The sequence below is a fragment of the Mastigoproctus giganteus genome, chromosome 1, assembly GCF_048544385.1.
Source record: "Mastigoproctus giganteus isolate SK-2022 chromosome 1, ASM4854438v1, whole genome shotgun sequence".
NCBI lineage: Eukaryota > Metazoa > Arthropoda > Arachnida > Uropygi > Thelyphonidae > Mastigoproctus > Mastigoproctus giganteus.
In genome coordinates this window covers 173625646-173644734 of record NC_143575.1, presented here as the reverse complement: position 1 = coordinate 173644734, position 19089 = coordinate 173625646, and positions in this window count along the sequence as shown.

Genomic DNA, 19089 nt, shown 5'->3' with positions numbered 1-19089 from the left:
AATAAATATTACGGATATGACTGACAAGATCCAGAACAATTAAAATAATAATTTGACTTCCAAATTGGTATTAGCACATGACTTTAACAACTGTTCACCACTAGGTTCAATAACTGTTGTCTGAAATTAACAAAATAAGTTCCTGATAATGTAGAGCAGGTCACAGAAACGTTGTCGTCTCTGGAGCTCTTCTTGTTGCTAGTTTTACCAGTAGATGCCCGAAATAACATTTTGTTTCATTGTTCTCAATAATAAAACATTTGTGATTGATAAACAAATATTTCTAACCCATCTTTAGAATTTCACCTTCTACGATTCAAAATACTGAAATTGGGGAAAAAGATAAATAAAATTAAAAATCTTTACTTCTTGTCTGTATACGAATCCTGCTCATATTTTGTTGTTTTTGCTTCTAGTAACCGTAACACGCTTCATGCATTCGCTTGTCCTGTGAAGGACCCCCACAGAAGGCCTTGAAATCCCCAATATTTAGCTATATAACTCATTTGCGGCTCACATAATGAGCAGAGGCCACCTTCTCGTGGATATCCCACCCCACGGACCACAGTTTGCATGCCACTGACTGAGATAATCCAGTCTGTAAGATGGGGTTACAGCGATCATACTGATAATCATGTATGCTACATTAGCGAAGCTTGTGACGAACTGAAAAGGTGTTCGATGCACGGTCCATCCCGGGCCTTGTAGATATACCGTTTAGACAAAAAAAACGGATTGTGCCAAAAGTATTCCAACTTGTTCATGAAATGGCAACTGAGCTAAATAAATTGGAATAAACATCCATTTCCGAGTTTATATATAGACATAAGCGAAGGTTATCATTGATTTTTATTAATATCCGTCATTATATCAGTACTGAACATACTTTTTTTTCTGTTGTCTGCCTGTATTTCTTGTGTCTTAGAAGCTCAGAATTTAAGATTTCGACGAAATTACTGATCATTGATTCACGTGTTTCTATACCTTTATTTTAACACTTTAAATCATGTTCAAATTTAATGTCTGTTTATGTCAATTCATGTTCAATCTCTTGTATTTCGATTTAATTCATTTTAAATAAATTTTTGTCGAAATGGACTGTATTTGATGCAGACTTTCATGATGCTGGCTTGGCTCTACGCAGCTATTAGATGGGCTGCCGAATAATGGCCTCTTAAATGGATTATTCGTTATTTTGTAAAATTGCTTTGAGGAGTATGTCCGCACAACATACAGCTTGACATGCCATCATCTGCTTCTTCAATTTAGAATAATATTAGCATCAGAAGACGAACGATTTTGTTTGAAGTTGAAGTATACAGAATCATACAATTCCAGCAGTTTTATGTGGAGATGTTTATATTTTAACCCGCCTTTTTATCAAAAAGGCAAATTAGCATATTTATTGACCGCTTTTTTATTGATAAAATATTTTTCCAGTGGAGCTTCTAGTATGCCATTGAAACTCCATGCGTGTGATTGTAATTGATTTCTCGAAATTCCAATTCTGTCCATCCGAATGTAATCTGGGATCCAGTAAAAAACAACAAGCAGTTTAAATTATAAACATCTAATTATCTTCCATAAGTAATACTTGTATTAGTCGTTTTAACTTCGGAAATCTTGAATTCCCACAAAGTAAAGATTTTCTGAACTCTCCAAAAAGAGGAATTAGCAATTTGTTTTCATTTTTCCGAGAATTACTCTGCTTCCTCAAGAGAGTTCAGCTGTGGTGTGGGAGCAGAATTATTCCGTGACTATGATTTTTCAAAACTGCTTACAAATCGGACATGAAGTAATCTTTTAACTGGCAGTGCATTCTAGAAATTGTATTATCTCTGTGGTCGTTTCTTTTTTAATTTTTTGAAAAAACAACAACACAGTATTCCTAAAGAATGTTAAACATATTCTTCAGTGTTCCGCTCAAAACCATTAAAGTTGTTTGCTTCTACCTTTACCCCTGTTTTCTCTACATCCTTGCTTAAAATAGATCTTTTGTGAAGTTAAGTAAATGGCTAAAAAAGTGAAGGATAGGGACTTTTATTTTCTTACAGAGGCTACACTTACTTTCACGTGCATTAATATTTCGTGCGAGTAGCCACTTAATCATAAGCAAACATTCCTTTAGTAATAACGTTCATGCAGTCCTTAAATATATTAAAATATAGAAGGTAATTACAAAACATCTTTATAGCTCACAAATGTTTGATTATTGACTTCATCTCTCTTTAATTCTGAGACGATAATCCAAAGATTGCAACGTTCATCGACGGTTTTTCTACCAATGATATCGACTTCATCACAAATGCTCTTTCAGATCACTCATATCGTGAACAACAGGAAGAACACAACCTAATAATCGTAGACAAAATCAACAAAAACTTAGTGCTTCATATGACCACATTTCGTGATTGTTTGCAGTGTTTAAAATTCGCAGTATTTTATCGTAAATTACAGATTATTTGAAGTCTTTTAAATGGTTGACTAAAGGAACACTTAATGGACTGCTATAAGAAGAAAATGAACAGATTTAAATATTACGAGGTATTAAGTAATCATAAATGGATTATTTATGATTTAACTGTTGAATAACAGATAAATCATAAATAATCCATTACAGAGACCATCGAAATAAATAAAAAAAAACCATTACAGGAACCATCGAAAACCAATCACATATGCTACGTGGTTTACAGCAGTACTTATAATTACATTGTGAATGCTTTTACAATAAGAAGTATGAAAGAAAAAATGATGAAATGATTGCCTAGAGTGTTACAAGCTTTCCGACAGCTATTCCTTCAACTTGTTTACATAATTTCCAAACTGGTATGCATCGTGGAATGGAAAGCTCAGGAATTGAGTGGAAGGTGATTTAGATCAGACATCCCTGGTGATGTGTTCAGTTAGGAGCTTCTTGAACCGGTTTAGAGAAATGGCATTTTTGATATTTTCAGGAAGATTATTCTAGGTTTTTGGGCCTCTGTATTTTATATTTTTCTGACCTATGGCTTTTCTAAAAAGCGAAACCTTCAGGTTCGCTTCATTTCTTAAATTATTATTTCTTCTTCTGTTATAAAAAAGGATCTGAAAAGAGGAGGAAATTTTGGTGTTTTCAAAGCATTGTAGACAAAGACCGCCTGAGCTTTTTGTAGCAGGTGATAGATGCTTAAGGGTCTTGCTTCCTTATATTGCGACGTCACCGATACATTCCAGGGAAGGCCTAATATTGAGAGAACACATCGATTGACAATTGAATTGATTCTCGCAAGGTTTTCTTGACAGGTGGTACCCATGAGATGATTCCATATGTGAGGTGAGGCGAGGCTGTATTAAGGAAAGGAATACTAGTCTGAGAAGGGAAGGAGGCACCCAGGCAGAGGCTCGGGCGAGTATTCTTGCTAGTGACGAAGGGTTCTTTCGTAAGGTGATCATTTGTTTATCCCAACTTAGCTTATCATCTAGCCAGATTCCTAGAAACTTGGTATCATTCACCCTTTCCAGTTGTTTTCCTTTGTATGTTATTTCGAAATCGATATTTAATGGTTTATTTTTCATCCTAAACACCATATATTTGGATTTTTCTGGGTTTAGTATAAGCTGTTTCTTTTGAAACCAACTATGCATTACAGAGATCAAGGCAGAGATTTTGCGTTGAAGCTGGTTAGGGTCTTTATCAGTGATTTATAATGGAAATGTCATCGGCATACGCTACTGGTGGGAAGATGGAAGAAGAGAGAGAAATTCATTAATGTAAAGAACAAATAGGATAGGTCGGAGAAGTGAGCCTTGAGGTACTCTCCTGAAGAAATAAGAAATGTCTGAAAAAGACTGGTTTGTTTTGACGACAAATGGCCGAGCAGTAAGGTAGTCTTCAAGGAGAAGGTTAATTTTTCCTCTCAAACCAAGATTGTTGAGTAGGATTTTATAATTTATGCAGTCAAAAGCTTTAGATAGGTCTAGAAACAGTGCTATTGCGTAGTGACCCTTTTCAAGACAATCCATGATCCTAGAGCAGAAGTAAACAATTGCCAGGTCAGTTGATCTTTTTGAACGTTGCATACTGTTGTTGATGGACAAGCTGATTGACTTCCAGGAAGCCCACAAGTCTGCTGTGAAGAATTTTTCAAAAACGGAGAGTAGAGCTATTGGATGAAAATTGTTGATAGAGTTGCAGTTTTTCTGCTTAGGAACAATGACTGCTTTTTTGAATTGAGACGGGAATTTACCAGATTGAAAATATATTTCAGTGGTGTTAGAATTGAGTTAAGGACCTACTTCAGCAGAACAGGAGCTATTTCATCAAAGCCAGGGGCTCCCTTTACTTAATTTTTGTCCTGCTTCTAAAATCTTTTGATGTGAGAGCGGAGCGAGAAAAAAAGAGCTCCTCATTGAGTGCTTGACAAATTCTCTCATTGCATTATCTCTAAAGTCAAATTCGTCTTTAAAAAGGTTATTCACACTTGAGATAAAGTGATTACAGACGGCTGCGACTTTTTTCTGGTCATCTGAAATGAGTAACTCATTCTCAACTACATCTCCAACGTAGCTCTGATTTCGTTTTCCTTCCGGGTAGCAGTAGCAGCTTGTCCAAGACTGTCCACTTTTCCTTGCTTGTAATGATGCCTTTAAGTTGAGAACTATAATATTTTCTTTTCTCCGACCGAATACTGTCGGTGACTTGGTTTCTGTACGTTGTGCATTTGTTTTTATCTGCCTCATTTCGTGTTGCTCTAGCAATTCTTGCAAGTTTGTCCCTTTTCTTTAGCACGTTACAAATTTTGTTTGAGATGAATGGGCATAATTTCCGTCTTGGCCTAGTGGTCTTTTTATTCCCTGGGCTCCTGATATATGACGCGCATTTTTCGTAACTATTTAGGATATGCTCAAAGAAGAAGTTCGTCGCAATTTCAGGATCGTCTGTAGCAAGCACCCCATCCCACGAAGACTGCTGGAGGTCATAACAGAGCTTATTGAGAGAGCCTGGAGTGACAGATCTGTAAGTGTACAGGATCTCTTCCACAATTGCTTCATTTTCAATTACCATTAGGATGGGGCGATGATCAGAAATAGTTGCATCCAGTACTGCATAGGTTAGCGAACATTCCCCAATTGCGAAGTCAAGAAGGGAATTGTGCGACTCTCCCATTCTAGTCGGGATATTTCCGTCAGTCAGAAGAGAGAAACCATTGGAAGAAATGACATCTAGGAGGTCTTGCACTTGAAAGTAAGAGCTTTGAAGTATGTTAATATTGAAGTCTCCCATCAATGAATGTCCATTATACATGAATACGGATGGAAATGGCTGTCACCAATTAGAGTATTTAGGAAGAAATAAAAGCAATTCAATAGAATAATTAATTTCTGTGTCCTACTTACTGCATTTGGTTTAAATTATTTCCTAAACAAATTACAGTTTGTATACATAAGTAAATGGGTATATTTTTGTCCTTTCTGCTCAGAACACCACACCAGGAATTCGCGTATTAATAGCTAATCTTGCATATATGAATCGTGCCTGGACACGAAATGTGCTGATTCTGGTTTGACTTTGGAATCACTGGGACATGCCAACAGAACTCATATTTCGGTTCTGTTCTGTGAATTCTGTGACATTCTACTTGAATGACGATTATGATTTAATACCATACTTATTTTGAAAATAACTATTTTCTTCAGTTCCTTTATCATATTGTAGCATTTCGTTTTTACCGTCAATTTTAAACTCTTGTAGATGTAATTTTATCTTCTAGAATGGATTTTTCTCAATAGAACATATTTTCTGGTACATGCATTTATTTCCTTCAAGTTCATTTGAAAGAAATAAAAGGAAGCAATTTTTGTGGAAATTTCCGCTTGCGGTTACATAGTTTGATGATAAACTTGGCCCTTAGCTCAAAACAATAAGAATATCCAGTTGAAACATCAGCAGTCTTTTTCCCATAGAAGTAAATTCCACCACACTGTCATAAGAACGAAATAATTGTTAAGAGAATTTGGAAGTAGCTCTCTTGTTGTAATTTTACTCTGCTTTTCTGTGCGATTTGTTTTTAATTATCTCTAAGCAATTACAAAACTCAAAAAATTATATTCATTAACCAACAGTCGTATTCAAATTTAGGAAAACCCTCTCTACATAATTTTTTAAATAAATTTTAAATACCTATATATTTATGTGTTTAAATACAATAAATGCTTCATACATTGCAGTGGCTACTAATTCGTAATGATCTTGGCTCATGAAATAACCAATGACATATCCGGACTGATGGAGGGATCCAAGTACGGACGAAGTTTTTTTTCTTGGAGAGAGGTGAGTAACCTACCATTCATGTTCCGAACATAGGTCGATGTCACCTAACCCAATCTTAGACCTGTAGAAATAGGGGATTAATCATCAATCTCTTTAATTATCGGTCAAAGCAAAATATAATTTTATTCAATCCATCTAAATGTTCCCTACTCAGTTCTGCTCATCACCACAAATCATTGATTCGCCTCGATTACTATGTCCAGTCTCATCCTGTCCAGAGTATTTTCATATCCACTGATTTAGAATCACTTCCAGCAGTCTTTTCAACTCTCATGTATCGGATAGTGTCCCTAGGATTTTCTAAACAACTGGTAATTCGTGCGAAATGACCAGAACCGGGGAAACTAGGCAAGAAACCGCATGAAATTCGGAACAAGCTCTTACAACAATGTTACCGCATCCGGGGTAGCCGATGCGCCAGCACTGGGGACCCAGGGTACTGGTGTGAAGTGGACCACTGGCCACAGAACAAGCTGTTATAACAATGTTACCGCATCCGGGGTAGCCGATGCGCCAGCACTGGGGACCCAGGGTGCTGGTGTGAAGTGGATCACTGGCCACAGCAATAAGCTTACTACGCCGAAAAGGACAATTAACATTGGCGAATGGAATGTTCGAACGGGGCACCACGTTGGACAAAAGGAAATCATTGCCCAAGAACTACTTAGGTGCAAGATATCAATCGCGGCATTATCCGAATTAAGACTCACCGGGTCTGGAACGATGATCATCCAACCACCAGCACCTAATGAAGCGGTTATGCTATTCTACTCTGGTGGTGAGAAACGAGAAGCAGGAGTGGGCTTTATGGTCGATGCTCAGGCCACCAGTAGTGTGATCGCTTTCCAACCAATATCGGACCGCCTGGCAGTCCTTACTGTCAAGGGCACCATCAAGACCCATATTATCTCCGCCTATGCGCCAACTGAGACTAGCCTGGACCCGACCAAGAATGACTTCTACAACCAGCTCCAACATACGCTGGATTCAATTCCGCAGACAGAAGTGATCATCCTCGCAGGGGACTTTAATGCCCATATTGGCGTGGACAGATCTGGTTGGGAAACAACAATGGGCAAGTTTGGCCATGGGAAGATCAATGACAACGGCTTACGTTTGTTGTCCTTTGTCGCATCTAACAACCTGATCATTGGAAACAGCCATTTCCAGCACCCTCAAAAACATCAACTTACATGGCGAAATCCATCTGGCAAGGACTCAGCAATCCTGGACTACATTTTGATCAATGCCAGATTTCGCTCATCACTCATGGACGTTCGTGCCATGAGGGGACCTGATTGCGGATCTGATCACTACCTCATCCGGGCTAAGGTGCAGCTCAAATTATGGCATGCAAAAAGATCATCTCGGTCAGCCAAGCTGGACTGGAGGCAGCTAATGAATGCTGCCAACAAACAGGCATATCAGATCGCCCTATCCAACCGCTTCGAGATGCTGGCTGTGCCCGAGGATATAAATGAAGAAGAAAAGCAGATCTCTGATGCCATCCTGGAATGTGCCAAGCCCCTATGTCCACCTGCCCGACGTCGAACGCAACCATGGATATCAGACGAGTGCCTCGACCTCGTGGACAAACGGAAACAGGCAAAGTTGGTCGACTTTGAATGGTACCGGCAGCTAAACCGAGAAGTCCGACAAAGAATGACAGCAGAAAGAGAAGCATACTGGAACCAAGTGGCAGACGATCTTGAAGTGGCGGCATCCAAAAACGAGTACCGCACTCTCTACCGCACCCTCAGATGTCTGAGTGGAAAGACCAAATTGACTAGTGACAACATCAAGAATGCTGATGGGACCTTCGTGCGATCACCATCCGAACGCCTGCAACGGTGGAGTGAATTCTTCAAAGCTTTGTATAATCACGACCCACCTCAGGGACCGCCAGCAACAGCACTCTCGATCGACCCCCCTGAGGTCTCCATGGTCGATGTTGAGCCTACAGTAGAAGAAGTGAAAGCAGCCATACAATCCCTGAAGAATGGCAGGGCACCAGGAGTGGACCAAGTCACCACAGAAGCGATCAAAGCCGGAGGAGATGTACTGCTTCGCCGACTACACTCACTCCTCAAAACCATCTGGTGCACTGAACAAATTCCGTTAACATGGAGGAAAGCTATTATCGTACCGATCCACAAGAAAGGTGATAACCGGGACTGCAAGAACTACCGTGGCATCAGCCTCCTTTCCATCATCGGAAAGGTCTTTATGAAGATCATCCAGTCAAGACTGCAAAAACATCGCGAGCAAACCAGTCGAGAAGAACAGGCAGGATTTAGACCCGGGCGAGGATGCTGTGATCAAATCTTTGCCATTCGTCAGCTGATGGAGGAGAGGATCCGGTGTGGACAGCGAACCGTCATTGTTTTCATTGACTTTAAGTCTGCTTTCGACTGTGTCCACCGGCCTGCCTTATGGAAACTACTAGAGGTTGAACATGTACCTCGAAAAGTCATCACACTCCTCCAAACTGCATACAACGGTTTAACCAGCCAGGTGCGCATCCAGAATGATTTATCTGAGGAATTTACCATCCAAACTGGAGTCCGCCAAGGGGATGTAGCCTCCCCGTTGCTTTTCGACATCGTGGTCGACGCCATTATGAGGCAAGCATTCAGAAACAGACAGGGCATACAATATGACAAGGATCACTATGTGACTGACCTGATGTTTGCTGATGATAGTGCTATCCTTGCCAGTAACGACGCTGAAGCCACGGACATCCTCTACGACATTGCCCGCATTGCCCGGCCGTACGGTTTGAAGATCAATGCTGGTAAGACAAAGGCCCTGACAACAGATGGGTCGCAAGCCACCATCTATCTCGAAGGCGTCCAGATCGAGCAAGTGCAGGACTTTAAATACCTTGGATCGCTGGTCCAGGAGAAGAAAGTTGCATCCACCATGGAAATCCACAGCAGAATTGGACAGGCGGCCACTGCGTTCGCCTCGCTCAAATGGTGTCTGTGGAAGAGGACCAACATTTCCACAAAGACTAAAATCCGACTCTTCCGGACTTTGATCCTGCCCATTCTTCTTTACGGATCGGAAACATGGATTTGTCTCAAGTTAGATTTGAACAAACTTGAGGTATTCCAAATGCGATGCCTGCGGCAGATCTTGGGCATCTCTCTTCGCGACCGCATCACTAATGATACCATCCGCGCCAGATGCCAACAGCAACCAACCATTGCCGACCAAATCCAGAAGCGAAGGCTCAGATGGTTTGGCCACGTATGTAGAATGGGCACAAACAGAATACCATCCACACTCCTTTGGAGACAACGACCCACCCAATGGAGCATCCAACGGACCGCGCCTAGGAAAACGTGGGCCAAGCAAGTGGAAGATGACTTGAAGAGCCGACGTCTCGACCTTAACCAGGCCAGGACTGAAGCCATGGATCGTAAGGTATGGAAGAACATCACAGAGCAAGTCCGAAACCCTGCGGCACCTACAGCAGCATACTGGTTGCGTGGCCAACCGCCTCCCCCAGCTGCCAGCTAAGGACCAAAGAAGAAGAAGAATTCGTGCCAGCTAAAGCTAATCCCTCTACAATAGCAGCTTCTTCCATCTTTGAAGAACAACTATCCTTCCCATTATCGACATTCCTGCATAGTATCTCAATAATAATAATAATTCCAACTCCCTTGATTCAATCCTTAATGTAATCTTATCTTCTTGTTTTATATCAATTCCCACACGCAGGCACACACTTATATTGGCTTGTGTTTCTTAATAAACCGCCGAATGCCAATTGTGCTAACCACGAGGGCTTTCCAGATGAAGGTACTGTTTTATTGAAGGCTGCTTTTTACCTTCCCGATCGAATTGAAAATCTTAACACCTTTCTTCGTAAACTCGCGGAAATAGCTAATATATAGAGGGAGGACACTTTCTTTTTTAATTTAAACAAAAATGATTAACTTTATACACTGTAATCTTACTGAGTTGTTAATTATCTTTACTATGATCGGAATAATCCCGCAAAAGTCTAAGGATTGAATGAAAATTCTCCCCATCCATAAGCTAGGATGTGGCTTTGTACACACTCGTATATGTATGCATCTATCTTTGGTGAAAAATTCTCTATTAATAGTTGGAATTTATGCAAAAAAATGAGTTTAATCACTAGTACATACTATACCTTTTTTAAGCTGAAAAAAAAGTACTCTTTGGAGGGAGGAATGGGATGGAAAACGCTAACTATGAAAGCCAGCTGTAGTGCATCATGTTTCTGGATTAATTAATGCGATAAAAAGTTCTTTACCCACCCTCCTCTTCCAACTGAAGCATATTTATGAATAATTTCTTAGTCTTGCGAATAACTGATAATCGGGTAGCCATTCCACTGGCAAATCTTCTGTTTTTCGTTATTTTTTAGAACTTAAATTTAGCTACAAGTAAAGCTTATCGGGATAGTTTTGTTTTTCTTGAATTAACCAGTTCTCCAAGTAATACTAGAAATTAAAATTAATACTGCATCAGTTTGTTAAGAAGAAAAAACTCCTTAACTGATCGATACCTTATCTTACATGTACCAAACACTCTTTCTAGTTTCCCATTAACATGTTCTGTTTCCAAGTTAACGAAGCAGTTTCTGCTAATCTGCACTTTGGTTGCGACCGAGATATCTCGTAGGAATTCGAACCGCTGGGATTAATTTTGTGCATTAAATCTTAAAAGGACGAAATTTTACGCCTGCAATTCCATCTTGGTTTAGACTTTCCAAACTTTTTAATGTGATACCCGAACTACGTTTAGTAAATGTATAGACTACATAAATTACTGAATATTAGTAACTTCGTTAGGAAAATTGACTTTTATTGATTTCTCTGAAGGTTTTAAAGACGATCACACATTCTCTCTTCACCAGAGTGACTGATAGATGATTTAGAGATATAGCAGGATCGTCATTTCTTTCCTAATTTTTTTTTTTATTATTGCAGAAGCTCCATAAAAATCCTGGGACACCTGAATGTCACCTGTTTAAAGTGACAATTCATTTATTCATTTTAGAGATATAAAGAGACAAAATATAGAAAATAGTAAGATTTAATAATTAATTACTGAAAAATACATAGATTGTTTTCCAAAAATACTTATGGTTCTCAGTTTTCCAACCTGAACTTCAGCCTGACCATGGTTTTGTAAGGGCGACCCGGCCATGCTATAAACTTTAGAAAGAAAGAATGAATAAATAAGAAGTGGAGCAATAAAGACTGGTACAATGAAAAAGCATATGAAGCGAAGGAGCTCAAAATTGGTTTTATTTTTATTCTACGTAATCATCACCTGTTTGAATTCATTATTACACCATTCTAAAAGTTTTTGAAGAGTCAGCGAAGGCATCCAAAGAGATGATGTTCAGTTCGGCGTTTACGTTTTTATTTATATCCTCAGCATCTTAATCTTTTTCCTTTGAGGGCAGTTTTCACCTTGGGAAAGAGGAAGAAGTCCGCTGGTGCTAGATGGAGAGAGTAGAGTGGATGTTTGACTTGCACAATGCCATGTTTCGTCAGAAATGTCTTCACAACAAGTGCGGAACTGGGAGTGCATCGTGTGGCAAGAACTAGCTGCCTTTCTCTTGAATTTGTTGAAAACATGGTCAGCATAGTCTTGATCATGGACTTCTGTAAACTAAACTTTTCGGACCTTGGTGATGATTTTAAAGTCAACTGAATGCTCAGATTCTTCGTCTCTGGGTCGTGCTGAAACACCCAACACTCATCTTCAGTGACAATACAGGATTGTCTTGACAACTCTGGATGAAGTCTTCACATAATGACACTCTTTATCGCTTCTGCTCATCCATGAGGCTGCGCGGCATAAATATTTATGCACAGATGTTCCTTTTCCCTAAATCTTCATGTAGAATTTGTCGAATCATCTCCTTATTCACTTGGACTCCTCAGCCATCATTTCGAAGATCAAATAGTGATCTCTTGCCACAATTTCCCGAACTTTTGCAACTCTGCTCTCATTTCGAAAGGTTAATAACGCCCACTTCTTGGGCAATTGCGAATTTCCTCACGTCCGTCTTTGAACCGCTTATACCATTCAAGCACGAGTTATCATTTCATCACAATGAGCAGTTTTTAACATTTCACACGTTTCTATTGCAGGTTTTCACAGTTTAAAACAAATGTGATAGTCGCTTGCTGCTCATTGCAAAGTCGTGAAGCGGAACATTTAACGCTATTAACGAAACTGATTTGTTACTTGCAATGCGTCAGCCTGCCAGACAATCTCTATACAACCATCTATTGGAGGATGTTTGAACTACAACATACTACTTCCGTTTATTTTCAGACTCATCGAGTATTTTCACCTTCTTATCACTTTAACACTTCATTCTGCACCAACTGTGATATTTCTTCAATGCGAACTCAACTGAAGTTTGTTTCTTTATTGCTTTAAATTCGCTTAGCGTCTAGTTAGAGAGTATCCAAAATATTCTTGTCCTAGTGCTAGGGCTCTTGGAAGTGGTATTATCTGGTCGCGATGCATTCCAGAGTTCAGTGGATCAAAACTTCAGTAGCAAATTATATTAAGTCATATATCATCGTATGGAAGTTTACTCGAAAATTGCAGTTCAATAAATATTTGAACAAAAGCTGTATTAATTACGGCTTACTGCATTAAATTAACTTTTACATTTAATATTTCTGGAAATATAACTGGTAATCAAGCTAATACTCGTACAACTGTTCAGGTTTGATTACAAATCGTTTGAATTTCATTAGCTGGAAGCGCTTTCTTTGTAAAAAGAAGTTGCTTATGTCCGATCTCATGGAATTCTTGATAACTTACAAAGATAATTTCTGTTGACTTAAGATATTACATCTTACAGCTGACTTCCATAAGAAATTACAAAAAAAAAACAACGTTCAGTGATTCGAATGGTTTGAAACTGCTTATAAGTCTTAATATCTTAAAGGATTTTTCAGTCGCTTCATTTTTGCGTTGGTGTACAAACTCTATTAATCTGTGCCCTAATACACAAAACCGCACACTTCGGATTAATACTTTAATGGTGGTAATTAAGACGCATATTTTTTCCCCTAATTTTGTGCTAGAATAATTAACGTGAAATGATTATCAGGTGAAGTTTTCTTCTTTCTAAGGGGATGCAAAGAAAAAACAAGTCAGGTGCGATGTCTTAATTAATTTCTTTAATTGGGTTACTTTGATCATATTATTAGATAATTAAAACTTGCATAATTACACACTCGCATTAGTGCTAAAATTATCCGTCGAATATTTTTATTATTGAAACTGTAAAACGAAACGAGATTAATAAAAACAGTAATGATTATTAGGTTAGCTAATTATGTCAATAACCAAATGCATTTTAAATTTTTGCTTCTTCATAAAGGAAAGTTTAGCAGAACAGCTTTTTTCCAGTTCGTTAAATATTGCTTAAGAATCTCGGTGGCACTTGTAAAATTCAAATACAGATGATTTTAATAATAGTATAAGTTGTCGATTATTATCGGCTTCTGTACAGGAATTAATATTCCATTAGAAACGGACATCCAATCGGAGATTGTTGTATGTTTGTTTAACATGGATTCTAAAGAATTTACTTTAATTACCCAAGCATTGCCAACACCATTGTCTTTTAGAATTATCAATGAGAGTAATCATTGTCCATTATGTCCATTGTCTTTCAGTATTACCAATAAGAATAAACCAGGATTGTATAAAATAGGCCATCAACCTTAATCAAAGTGCACTGAACACTCGAAACAAAAAGTAGAATGCGTGTCCTTTTGAGGTAGGAACTGAACAGAAAAATGGCTGGATTTTCAGAACACAAAGCGCTATCAAAATGAACTTAGGAGAAAGTAGACAAGATACTTCTTTCTTCACTATAAACTGACATGTCTGTTTTAAGACCAGAGAAAGGAAAAGACAGCTTAGTGATGATGACAAGAACACACGTTGACAGTTACTGACAATTATCTGAAGCTAATGACAAATGTAAGACTAGTATCTTATATAGCTTTCTATTTTCTTTTACGTCTTCTGCAGGTTGTAATAGATGAGAGTAATCTTTATAGGTTTTTTTTGCTTGTTCTCTATAACTAAACATGAAATATCGAAAGAAATCCGCTATTATTCAATTAATATCAGTAAAAAACTACTTGGAGTCTTGGGAAGAACTTAAATGGAATGGGAAGGTTTCCGTTTAGTTACAGCGTTGTTTTTTTTTTTTTTTTTTAAATCTGATCCAGTCGGAAAGGAAAAGTAATCTTACGGCAGAGAATTTATCTTGAACAAGTAATCATACCTTTATATAAATTCTTTTGGATTGTTGCTTTAGAACGATCAAAAGAATCATTGAACTCTGATGTGGTCAAGGAATATGAAAAGTCATAGCCTGAAAGATGCTATATGTGTTTATAAAAACGTTACAATGATAATCCTATACACTATGACGTATCACACTGTTCACATTACCATTTCACCTTTGTATTTCATTTACTTGTTAATCTTTGTATTTCATTTACTTGTTAATCTTTGTATTCTGTGGTTAATATTTTCATTCAGGTCACAGAGCTTGTTTTCTGACCAATAATAGTCACTTGTGGTATTTGGGGCATATAACGGATTGAGTTATTCGTGTTTGCTTGTAGCACTGAAATTAGAGTGTAAAGTTAGCCGTTTTCTCTATTTAGGAGTAATACCAACTAGATGAAGACGAAAGGATTTTCACCACGAAAGATGAGGCGCAGAAAAGATGTTACTGGGTGGCAAAAAGGAGTGGTAGCGTTCGGCAGGTCTATAGGACATCCTGTTAAAAAAAAGTAACTGAATTTGTTGGTGTTTCAGAAAGAACAGTAATAAGAGTTTTTTTTTTTTTTTTTTTTTTTTTTTTAAGGAATGGTGCGAGTTGAAATAAACCAAAACGTGGTGGCAGAATTGTTCTGCCATCTCTGTTAGGTGATCGGGGACTGATATCGCGCCTAATAAACGAAAAATAATTTTAAATAAGAGAATAATTGCTGTTAAAAGTTAACCGAGAAATTCATCAGCCAATTTCGGAGAGAATGCTGCGAACAAAATTGCAAAATATGGGTATCCCATCTGTGCATAAAAAGTAGATTCGATGATTCGGAAGCTGTTATGATGTGGTCTGACAAGTTTACAAGAGAAGCAATGAGACATTTTATACAGACTGTGCAGGATGTCGCACAAGCTGGTGTTGGGTACGTGATGCTTCGGAGATGTTTTAACTACTCGTATTTTGAAATGGGTTCCCTACTTGGAATACCAACTAGGATGAATCAGGCTGGCAATACAAATAGTTCTGGGTGATCAGGTTATGCGTTTGTTGAAAATTTGATTGATATTTATGGTTTCGATACCCCTGTATTCCAAAAAATGACAACTTTCCTGTTCAGGGCCACTACTATTTTAAACTGATACGAGAGAATGGTATGGCGTTTAAATTGGCCAGCCAGGTCACTAGATTTCAGTCTTATAGAAAACGCATGGGGCAACCTTGACCGGAAAGTGAAAACACAGCAATGTCATCCATGAGGCCTGAATTGTTTTCTTAATAGTGATATAAACTATTTAAGAGGTCTCTTAATAGTTTCTATAAACTATTTAAGAAGCTTTTATGATTCCGGAAAGATATTACTAATTTATAATGCACTTTAAACTTCACATGTTAACGCGATTATCAAATTCATTTAGTTTTTTGCATAGATGAAACATTTTACTAACCAAAGTCATCGCAGACATTTTTCTTCCTCTGTCATGCTCGGATATTTTATATATATTTTAAGATTGGTAGCACTTGCATGATCTCCGCATTCCAAAGGCAAATTAATATTATTGGAGATATTCAAATAAAAGCCCTCATTTGTTTAAAACAAGACAGTTTATCATCGTGCAGTATACAAGTACTATCTATCACGATGTAATGTAAAAGCGCTTTCACAAAGACAATTTTTGGTTTAAGATTTATATTCAAAATTTTTCATAAAAAGGCACTTAACTCTGAATTATTGCAATATATGTCACTGCATGTTCTAGCAATGCAAACAGGGGCAAGTGAGCTAGATCTTTCATATCAAATTCAGAATATATTATGGATGCAGGATCCCAATTTCGAAACTTTTAAATTCAAAGGATGAAAGTAATCTTTATCCACTTATAATTATCACGCTTTCGCTAGATTTAAATCGTATTCTTTAAACGCCTTGATTTGTATTAAAGGAAATAACATTACAAATATTAAGATAATTGGTTTAATTATTATTATACTTCATTTCACTGCATGAAATATGAGCAGGTTCATTAAATTTTCTCATATACTTGACCTTCTATTAATTGTTTTATCTATACTGTACTATCAGATCTTCTATTAATTTTAAAGAGGGCTATCAGCTCTGATTCTGCCAGTTATAAAATGTGCATCTGTAATTATCATATAAGCAAAACAAAATAACGGAATTAAAATTCTATTAAAATTTATCCTGTCTGCAGATTTAATTTCTGTGTGCTCGAGAAACAGTCCTGAATTTTATCGAGCAAGCTGTACAGAACTATACAAATTGCAGAAAAAAATATTGGAGTAAGGAATATCACGCACATAATTTTTAACATAAAACTTCTTTAGTAGATCTCGCACTGGAGCGAACAAGAATTTGACTTTCTGAATCTAAATACCAGAACGATGTTAATTTTAGAGGCCTTTAGCCTAAAGTGTGGCCTAAACTTGAAGTCCCATGGGAACTCATAATGAGATTTAAAATAATCAGTCAAATAATGGAAATGGCAAAGTGAAGCGGATTTCTTGAGCAATTCTCTTGTTTATCAAAGCATTTATTTATTCTGACAATGAGTGAAAGGCATTACAGAAGGATGAAAAAAAGCACCCAAATCCCTTCCTAAGATGCCCGATATTAGGTTGCTACATAACGGGCATATCCATTCGACAGATAGCAGAAAATAGGACAACCGCAATCAACCACACAGTGATAAAAAGGGAATTTTGACCATTCTCCACAAGGTAGACACCATTAATGATTCCACAGAAGGATGTTAACATAACGAAGGCACTTTTAATGAGTTTACTTTTCCCAAGACAGTTGACAGAAGTGAGATCGGTGTTAGAACCAACAATCATCAGTAGAGCACTTCTTAGAATTGGCTACCTTGGTCGCACAAATACTCGAAAGCATTGGGCATTACACAAGTTACAGAAGGTGATGTGGAGCAATACTCACATTGTAGTCGAGGCATCAGGTGGGTGTGACATATATCCAAAGAGCAATATTTTACCAAGATTGCATCGTCAACAGTAAAGTTCGGTGATTGTATGGGCCTATTTTATGTGGTTTGACTTAGTACACAGATTGTCATCGATGAAATCGTGAATTCAGCTGTTTATTATGACATTCTGAAATAATGAATCCTTTCCTGCATGCCGCCGTTTTTGTTAGAGTTTTAGGCACATAAGCAACGTGGACTATATATATTTTATCTGTAAATTGGTTATGTTCTGTGGTCGATTCGCCTACTGAACGGAAAACCCGAGTTGCTGGGAGAAAAAAAGGCATGTTACCCTTGCCTGAGACCATATAACTCAGCCACGTTGTGAAAAATCTATAAACAAATTCTTCCCATCGAAGAATTTGTTTATGGATTTATGAGATTCGAACTCGGGTCTTTTCCATTCAATGTGCTGCTCGCGGTATTTCTTGGGACAGGAAGCGATATCAGTGTGATAACGCTCCATCGCAAAACATGTTGAGTACTACAGTGGAACGAGAAGAATAATTGGTGACTTTATCATTTCCGATCCAAAGCTGAGTTCGGAATTCTACTGAACAGATTTGTAATGTTTTGGAACTGTGAAAGACAGAATAAGACGTTTTTACTCAAATTATGGGTCCTCGAATCAGTAGGTGGACACGTAAATCTAATAGTGGACACGTAAAGTAAGGAGTTGTGTGTTATATACTCTAATATGAATTTATACAAAAAAGGGCGTTATTCCTCCATGATATACATTAAAACAAAATTTTAATTTTGTTTTAATATATATCATGGAGGAATATTGTGTTGCTATATATTAGGACAAAATTATATACTTTATTGATTAATTTCTTCTTTGATTTAGAAATAAATGAAATCAAAATAGTTACCCGTCTCAAAGTCTCCTACAGGAATTTATATTGACAAAACATGAAACCGATCTTAGAACATACTCAGTTTTTATTTCTTTCTTAAAATACAGAAATTTTTCAGGTGGATTTATTTTAGTAAATCAGTTATTCTTTACAAAAAACATTTCTGTTTCCACTCGTATCCTGAGTGGGGAGATACGAGTGGAAACTCGTATCCAAGACGTTGACAGATCCTGAAGAATCAGAATGAACCATGAACTTGACAATCTTATTCAGGGTGCGGACATCGTCAGATTTGTGAAGAGCCAGAGACTTGCCTGGTTGGGACATGTTATGAGAATGGATGACAGCAGAACAACTAAGAGGATAAATAATGGAATGGAAACCTATCGGTAGAAGAGGAAGATCGCAGAAAAGCTGGATGAATGACGTAGAAGAGGACTTAAAGACCATGAGAATAAGAAGTTGGAGAAGTTTGACTTCTGGGAGGGCTCACTAGTGGGACGTCGTTGAGAAGGCTGACCCACCCTGGGTTATAACGGCAGAAGAAGTTATTCTTCACAACTTTTCGAATAACTTCTTTACTACAACATAGCTAAAGAAATAGTA